Source organism: Typha latifolia, chromosome 2, assembly GCF_019914945.1.
Source record: "Typha latifolia isolate L0001 chromosome 2, TyphaL0001v2, whole genome shotgun sequence".
NCBI lineage: Eukaryota > Viridiplantae > Streptophyta > Magnoliopsida > Poales > Typhaceae > Typha > Typha latifolia.
In genome coordinates, this window is record NC_133087.1 from 8,967,378 (window position 1) to 8,975,036 (window position 7,659).

The following is a 7,659-nucleotide window of genomic DNA, read 5'->3' on the forward strand; positions in this document are numbered from 1 at the left end:
AAAATAATCGATGAAAGACGAATTAGTCTTAAGGAGATAGTGTCCAAAACTAGACTCAACTATACAGAATTTTACATTCTATAATCTATAAATTTATTTATTTTAAATTAAATTTCTTGTGACTTTTGGAATTAGATTGTTACTGCCAATACATGACAAGAACAAGGGTTTGAGTTCAGATTGGGATACATAATGTGATATTTGTTTATTGACATTGTATTCAACTGAATATATATTCATTCTATTTCTTTTCAACATTTCCATGTTGACTAAAGTGTCATGATTGGCAATAAACAAAACATTAGAAAATGTATTAGATTGATAGCCTTTCAATATACATGAAGATAATGTGTATTACTAAGCATATGGTATAAAAACTCATATAAAGATGTCACATTAAAGTACTTAGCATAAAATGATTAGTGATAATTAAATATGGAAGAAACTATACAAAATTAGTGCAATAGAATTATCATACTTCTTATTAGTGGTTTCTCTGAGTTGAGTTTGTATAATAACTCATGGTTTTCTAAAATCATGCATATATTGTATTTTCAAAATAAATTAGATTTAGCAGATAAAATTGTTGATATATATATATATACTCTAAATCGGTATTTTGAAAAATGATACAGTCCAGGCCAAGTCCAACTCCGAGCCCGAATTAACTTGAGTCAGCAGGTCAATCAAGTCAAATCTTGCTTAATTCATTTTAGATTAGCTATTTAATTTATTGTGATGCTTGAGTTTATGTAAGATTCAGTCCGAACCTATTTCTTATTTTTATTGGTGGGATCTGGACCAAGTCGACTAGTCGATTCGGTTTAGCTGGGTTAGCCTCCATAAATATGCATATGGCAACCAAAGTCGAGCTAGGCATGTTTGGAAATTAAATCTAGCTTCTTCCTCTTCCTCCATCCTTGATCTCTCTCTCCTCATCTTCTTACCCCAGCCATCTTGACCCCCCCCCCTCCCCCCCTTCCACACATGGCTCTTATCGCTTTTATCGACATTGTCATTCTTTTACGTACAATTGCCACCACCACCACCACTATTCTCTTTGCCAAGCCACTAGAATCACCCTACTCAGCCTCACTCTATTTTCATCACCAACCTCTTCGATCAGCCACCACCTTTGGTTCTGAACCCCTAGCCCAATCCACACAACCACCACCTAGCTACAACCGTCGTCATCTTCATCTACTCCTAAGTCACTACCACCAAATTAAGCCATATATTTGTAGCCTCCATCCTTCCACCCACACCTCCATCCTCCTAACAACACCTCCACTTGCACCATCTCCATTACCATTCATAGCTAAGCCCATACCTTAGTTGCCACCACCCTTGCTTCAAACTCGGTGGAAAACCTAGCTAAGATTTCCAACATCTAAGTCAGCCAATTCCTACTCTTGAATGTGCCCTACATACACTAGGATTCCCGTAAATCGAAACCAAACTTAGGCTAGCCCATAGAACATACCATGTGCTAGTTCAGGGCTTTCACGTGTTTAAGCCTTGTCCAAGCCCATATCCCAGCTAAACCATAGCCAATCTCTTGCTAAGACCCTAACCCATCTCTAGATCAAATCTTATGTTGGTAATTTCATATATTTGACATGAATTTTTTATTAAATTTGAGCAAAGTTTTAAGTGAGGCCCACACATTATTAATGATGATTTAATGATGGAATTAATTTAGCTCAAATAGTACTTTATTGTCATATATTCACTTAGTCAAATCCATGAGGAGAAGTGAATAAAAATTGGCTCTAAAGTGGGTATCATGGCAATGAAAAATAAAGAAAAGTGAGTTTAGTGCTATATTGGATATTTGAGAAATGTTAGTATGCTATATAAGTAACAAACTTCTTATGAACTTTGGGCCCCAAAAGGGGTACCTATTTTGTGAGTAAAGGTTACTATGCAACTTAACTTATACGCGCGCGCCGCCCGGTTCGGTTCACATGCACGGATCAAGTACAATATTAATTTTTTGCCTGATGAAGTGGTGTGTCCCTTCGATGAAAAGTTAATCAGTCAGTTAGTTGATTGAACCCGACCCGAAATGGTGCATCCCTTCACAGTGTAACTATTAATTAGTTTCAGACCCGAAATGGTGCATCCATTCAGTGACCATTTGCATCTTTTTATCGAGCCTGTTTAATTCTATAAATAGGCTATTAGTTTGCATAATGTTAATACCTTCTAAGTTTGAGTCGAGTCTTAAGTTTGAGTCTGCATTTGAGAGAGAGCACAGCACGGTTCAGGTTCAACAAGGCATTCGAATAGCTGCTTCCTTTCGAGTGCAAGGTAGTCGTTGTATTCTGGAAGACCGACTTCCACTGTTCCAGAAGCAATCGGTGGAGGGCGAATTGGTCTTAAAGAGATAGTGTCCAACACTAGACTCGACTATTCAGAATTTTATATTCTGTAATCTGTAAGTTTATTTAATTTAATTATTTTTGATCGAATTTTTTGTGACTCTTTGGAATCAGATTGTTATTATAACGCCTGCGCTCGGCACAGACATGTGCACGCCCATGCTCCCACACAGCACGCGCGGCACACGCTACAGGACAAGTAGGACCCGTCACACATAGATACTCCTATGCATATATAATCATGATATCATCAAATAAAATATGCTAACCTATCCATGATCACATAATCCATCATGAAATAAATTATATTAATAACCAAATAAACCTGTTAACATAAGAATATCTAAGTCCACAATAATATATACTAGACTACTACATAATATGGCAGGACCCACACAAGCCACAACAAACCATCAAGATACAACTAAAACAACTAATATAAAAGTACACTATGATTCGACCTATATTATACAAATCATCGTCTAATACAAAAGAGTACAAATATTAAATACTCGTACAACTCAATTTCTATATAAACTATCATTTATACCATCTCGCATCTATAGCTTATCTCATCATCGCTCTAAAATATCTTCTCAAGATATTTTAAGTCGCTATCATGTACCACTTATCTAAAGGATTAGAAAAGAAATAGAGAGAGAATCATGAGCAAAAGGCTTAGTGAATAGACCTTACCCCGAATCAGTGATACCAAATAAAGAGTAAATCATGTACTGGATAATAGGAATCAGAAAGTGCATCATGTCATGAATGAATATATGAATGTATCCTTAATAATATATAAATAAAAAGTAGATAACATGTCGTAACTGATAAAAGTATATAATTCTCGACAATGAGTAAACAAATCTCCATGTCATACTATCATCATAACTTTCTCTCAAATATGACACATGATGCATGCCGACCATGACCATGCTATAATATCAAATGGAACCATATGATGTATATTGATCACTCGATAATCAGGTAATCAAATGATAATGAAATCATATGTATTTCTCAACATCTTAGTCATCAATGTCAGCTCTATATGTCATCATCATACTAGACCACTGTGCACAGTCAACACCCGGTACCTAGTCTCAACATCATGCTCGGAAGCTCAGAGCATACTTTGCCATCCGCAAGGAGTATCTCAAATATAATCATACCTTGCCATCCGCTAAGGGTATCAACAACCATCTAGACCGGGCTCTCTTCTAGCTGATAGAAACCTCGTGAGGATAACTCGCCACATATGCTCTAGCGAACGGCATGTGTCCGAATGTCTACTGCGCACATGGACTAACGACCTTGGATATAAGGCCAACAATCATCCACCAAGCGCGTCCTAACCCTCGTGCCCACTCGGGTATCCTCATGCTTTCTATCAACTATCCTATTAATCACATTTTATTCTTTCCTTCTAAATAACAAATTATATGCATATATTCAGTACGATAACTAGTCAATGCATAATAGAAATTTAGGTGGAACAGGAATCAAGAGAAAAATAATGTAATATAGTCTCCGATTATGTAGTCAACACATGCATACTCATGCTAATTAATTACATGGATACTCATGCTACAGATCAACTAGACATAACATTATAATAGTATAATCATCTCTCATCATCTCTATATATCACCAATGTGCTCATATATCCCAAATCAACCTAATCAGATGCATGATAAAATATGCTCGACTGTAATCATCTCTAGATAAAGTCATATAATCATGTTGAATGCCAAAATATACATATACATGAGATATAATATATCCTAATTTAAGAAAGACGTCTAGGGGATAAGACTACTCATCCCGATTAGAAGACGCAAACCATGTATCCCTTACATCCGCCAACCAACCGAATGTCACTCATCGCTAATAAGGTCCACGGGGTCTCCAATAAGAGAGTTCGAGGTCTGAAAATTTTTAAGTAGCATGAAGTTAGTTGTTTATCTAATTCAAATTAATTCAAGTAAAATATAAATGTTTATTAGATGTAGAATCACTTCTTTTTATTTTTGATTACATAACTAGATCTATCTTATAGATATGATTCAAATACTATAATTATATTATTATAAAATACTAATTATAGTATAAGGAGAACATGTCTCCTTCCGTTATATAAGGATATTTCTAAATATATAAATACAAAATAAAATAAAATAAAAGGCTAAATAACTATAAGTATAGACAAGGTCTAATTATAATTAATTTTATAATTCATACTCTATCTTGATTAATTAGGGACTATGCAGTCTTTACTCGATAAGATAATAAATAAATAACTAAATAAGACTAGTATTTTATTTGTTGCAGAATAATAACATATAATAAATTAATAGAATTACTTAAAATGTATATCATAAGAATATTAGAATAGAAATCTAATAATTATAATTTACAAATCTATCTATTATTCTAATATACATATAAATAAATAAATATAAGTATTACCTACATTTATACCTAATTAATCATTAATTATAAAAATTATCATTAATAAAACTATATTGAAGAATATATAATATTATTAAAATAGTTAATGTCTAAATAATCTATTTGCATTAATTAAGAAGAAAAATACCTAAATAAATAACATAAATAAAATAAATAAATAAATAATTAATTAATTAATTCTGTCTTTAGTGCTGAGCTCGGCCCAGCACTGCCTGCTACAATGTTGGGCCGAGCCCAGCACTGTGTAGAAAGAAGGAGAAGAAGTTGAGGAAGAAGGAGAAAAAGAAAGAAAGAAAGAAGAAGAAGAAGAGAAGAGAGAGAGAAAAAAGAGAGAAGGTGAAGGAGGGGGTTGCGGACTCGGGCCGACAGGGAGGGCACCAACCGCTGCTGGCCAACCAGCGACCGGCCTCTCGCCGACGGCTCGGCTCTGACGAGAGAGAGAGAGAGAGAGAGAGAGAGAGAGAGAGAGAGAGAGAGAGAGAGAGAGAGGGAGAGAGAGAGAGAGGAAGAAAAGGAAAGAGAGGGGATATGAGGGATCTCACTGGTGGCGGCATCTTCGAGGAGATGGCGGTGGGCCGATGTCGGCAACGAGGAGAGGAAGGAGTGTGAGAGAGAGTAAAGAGAGAGTAGAATGAGATAGTGACCGAGAGATAGATAGAGAGAGAGATTTAAAGAGAGAGGGGAGGCGGTGGAGGAGGGGTAGTGGCGGCGCCGGGGCTCATCACGGCCAGCTGGCCGCAGCCGATTGGCTGCGGTAGCGGCTGCTTGCATGGGCACGAGGTCGGCCACACTGTAGCCCGCGACATCGTATACAAATTTTTTTTTTTCGAGCAGGGTTGTTACAGTTATCGCCAACATCTTACCCTTAGACTCCTCTCCACAAGATCATATGAGCCCAAAGCCCTAGCCAATCCAGCAAAGGCCCATGTTGGACGATGAGTCTAGGGCTTTTGCTCATTTGATCTATCTCCAAGCTAATACTCAAGCCCTCTCTATATACATCATTTTGTAAGATCTAGACCTATCTTTCACCTAAGTGGCAGGCCCACATTTGAAGTAAAATAGCACAAGATGAGCAAAACACCTAGCTAGTTAGATCTGAGCCAGGGTTTCTTTGTGCCTAAGCTATTATACCTTGTCTCCTTGAGCTATCTCACCTATAACCTTCCTAGTGTTGTCCCCCACCCTTTCAATTAATTAGCGCTCACAGATCCACTAACTATAGGGTGAGACACGCCCTAGCCTCATTAGCCATGTGTATAGGATTTCAATTCTGAGCGAGTACTCTTTCTAGGTTGGTCTAAACCTCCATGTGCCCTATTCGCATAGAAATATCTAATCAATGTGTGATTATGTGCCAAGTGGGAGAATATTTGACGTGAATTTCATTTTTACATGGGGTCTCTTAAGTGGGATTTATCTATATATTTCTTCTAGAAACCCATGTACACAATGCTCTATTAGTCGGGAAGTATCGTCTTATATGAGATACCCCACTAACTAATTTACATATCTCTTAAGTGATCCACTATCTCATGTTCATTGAATCAAATAAATTTTAGTCAGTTATAGTTTTCTAATTTGTTAGAGATTTCTTAGTCTATTTTAAAATTCCCCATGTTATAGTTTTCTCTGATCCTAAAAACCTATTTTTACCTAACAATTCCAACCAGTTAAACTTCACTTTTAGAGAGGGCCAAATAACATATCCAAATAATATAATAATAAATTATACAAGATTTTAACTGAAAAAAATAGCATTATAATTTGAAGGGGTGCCATGGCCCCCTCTTCTTTTTGTGTGGCTTTACCCATTATTCCAACCCTACCAATTAAGGACGTTTCATTTTGCTTTGTTAGTGGGTGAGGTGATGAATTTGAATCTTATGATTGATGGCTGACTGCGACACAATTGTACAACTAATTGTCATCCATGTTATTGAAAGAATAATTTTCTAAAGCATTATGGTTTGAACGAATAATCTAACTCATTGAATCGATCTCGGTGACTCGGATGGACCCGTGAGAATTTGCAAACTTTTGAACCATATTACAAGATGCCTTATTCTAATAGGACTGGTTGAGATGGTCCCATAGGGCCTTCCTAGAAACTAAAAGAAATTAAAAAGTTTCATCTGACCAGTGAGAGATCCTCTCGATATTGGATTCCCAATCTATTCACCTGCATGTGTTGTTCGAGGGCATCTCTGGTCGTGCTCTTAAAAGTGTGACTTTGCATCTCTTATCTGAAATGCTTGCTGAAGTTCAACAGTTAAAAGTGGTTTTGGAACATGATCCAGTGGATTTGCACCATACAAAGTTTTATTTTCTGGCCAGATTTCTAGTTTGGACAAATTATACATTTTTGGTTTCTGTGACCCATGATTTTAAACTAGCCTATGTACTTGAAATCTAAGCACTTAACATAATATATGTCAAACAGAGTTACAATTATTAGATTTTTTAATGCAAAACTAATGGTTCAAATGTTTAAGTTTAAATTTTATAGGTGCAGGGGGAGATCATGATGGGGGATTTGGACCGTTTGATTACTTGAGATTGGTGACGGTGGGGTGACCGAGTGAGGGGACTATGATTGAAGTGATGGAGAAAAGTGATGATGATCCTATAGAGATTTCCAAAAAATCTAATTTCAAGAAAATCGGACGGTGGATCTTGAGATATCGTCCAAGAAGTAGACAAACATCAGAGAGTCCATTCATGGATCCGTGAATGGAGGCACGAGATCCTAGGTGATGATGGATGGTGGTAGACCGGTGTTAATGGGGTGGCACCGGTG